Source organism: Leucoraja erinacea, chromosome 28, assembly GCF_028641065.1.
Source record: "Leucoraja erinacea ecotype New England chromosome 28, Leri_hhj_1, whole genome shotgun sequence".
Classification (NCBI taxonomy): Eukaryota; Metazoa; Chordata; class Chondrichthyes; order Rajiformes; family Rajidae; genus Leucoraja; species Leucoraja erinaceus.
The window spans coordinates 19736417-19738440 of NC_073404.1; the positions used below are offsets into that span (position 1 = coordinate 19736417).

The 2024-nt window shown below is 47.8% G+C and overlaps 1 pseudogene; it reads left to right on the forward strand.

The window, feature by feature from the left end:
• The first annotated feature begins 1497 nt into the window (after positions 1-1497).
• Positions 1498-1611, forward strand: LOC129710907 (U2 spliceosomal RNA; annotated as a pseudogene).
• The last annotated feature ends 413 nt before the right edge of the window (positions 1612-2024 follow it).

Sequence of the window (2024 nt, forward strand, 5' to 3'; positions counted from 1 at the left end):
GAAGGAACGGACCGTTAGGTAAGTACTTACCCACAGGTTCGAATTCACTACTTTGCTCCTCTTTGTTGCTGCAGGGGAACTGAAGACAGCAAAGCAGAACAGAGGGAAGCGGCCCCCGTTCGACTCCAGGGAAGGAGCGTTCCGTCAGTGGAGGGGGGGAGAGGCGGCACCGGGACCGCACACGCTGCGGTCCACAGTCAGGGTACTGAGCCGATGCCCAGTCCGCTAACAGCTGTCTGACCAACAGCAGCGGACTGGAGGGAAACTAAAAAAACTGGCCGGTAACCCCTGCATAATCCCGACAAGGAGACTCACTGCCCGAGAACCGCAGAAATGCCGCCCGAAAATGGCAGGCAGCCTTTAGCAGCAAAGCCAGCAACCAAACCTCGGGCTTGAGACAGACACGGAAGATGGAATTGGCACTTCAAACTCCAGCAAGACTTGCCTCAGGAGCAGGGGCAAGCTCGCCAAGGAAGCATAACACTCCCACTCCATGCACTACAGCACTGGCCATCTCCCTTATCGATGGATCGATGGTGACCAGGGCTGTGCTGGTCAAGAAGAGGGTTCACTGGCTGAACAACATCGGGAGTATGCTTGAGGTACAGGATCAGGAAGAGCTGCTGGGTGTGGCCGCTATGTGGCTCCACCACTAGCGAGATGGCTTTTCAGTCTCAACTGACGGCCAGCTTACCACCTGTTCTTTTCAAAAAACCTCTCCAAGACAGGTAGTCATGAGGCGTTGGATTTCATCACGCCTCCCCTAAATTGCATTTACTCAAAGTGCCCACCATTATTGGGGTACATTGAGCATAGCTTTTTAAAACCCAAATATCTTAAATTGCATTTGATACCTCTGACGTCAGCTATCATTTTTGCATGCTCATTCCAGAGGGGCAGGGTAGTATGGCAAAACACCTGAACCTACTGTTCACAGTATGCTCCACAACTTCTCGAAGGAAGTTATAAAACCTGCCCTCAACCTAAAAAACTCACAGGACTGTGAGAACGCCGACCTCACAACCACAGATACTGCTATCTGGCTAAGTTACCAAACCAAGCCTAAGAAACTGGACGAAGTATCCAAAATATTCGGCATCAAGAGGGCAGGGCCTGGAATGAACACCACACAAAACCAGACAGCAGTACCTCCACGCGTCCACCAGTAGGCGCCTACTTAATAGTACTGGTGAAAGCATGCCAACCCCCGTAAGCCCTTTCAGGCCAGGGTCCAGAGCGGGGCCCCATGGAAAATGCGCCACCCCCCAACAACACCATCCCTACAGACAAGGAACCAGAAACCAAAGAAATGAACACACCACTAAACAACAGTGAAGACAGATAAGTATGGTTCCTACCATCACAGAAAAGATGAAGGGTTTGTACTAACAGGGAGGGGGAGGGGGGATCACACCTGGGTTGGGAACATGAAGAACTATCACACTTGTTAGTTATATACCAAAAGTATTCAAGGATAAAAATTGAATTACGAAACCCATCACTTCTCGGCCTTTTGGCTAAGATCAAGTGTAGTATCTGTTCTTATCAGTTTAATATCTGATACGTCCCTTATCTAGGGACCATATATTACCAGTTCAGCATGCACCCCAAAGGGGTCTACCCTCCCATTAAAAAAGAACAGGAGGGACTAGCTAACTGGAGAAGATATACTAGGGGTCATAAAGAAGCCTAATATGAACCTTTGGTACCAACAAACCCAAAGATGGTGAATGTTGCACCATCATTGACTTTACCACTTGAGTATTTTCACCAGGTTACACACTTATGGAAACTTGTAACTGCTAACCATGGATTTCCTAGGATACTTTATGGTAGACATCAACTTAAAAGATGCATACTATTCAGTACCCATTCATAAGATTTTCGGAGTTACCACAATTTACCTGGATGGGGTAACTATGGCAGTATAAATTATTGACAATGGCTAATATGAGCCAAAACTGTTTCCAGATATTCAAACCAGCCCTGACACTATTAAGGAACATATCATCATGGCATGTCCC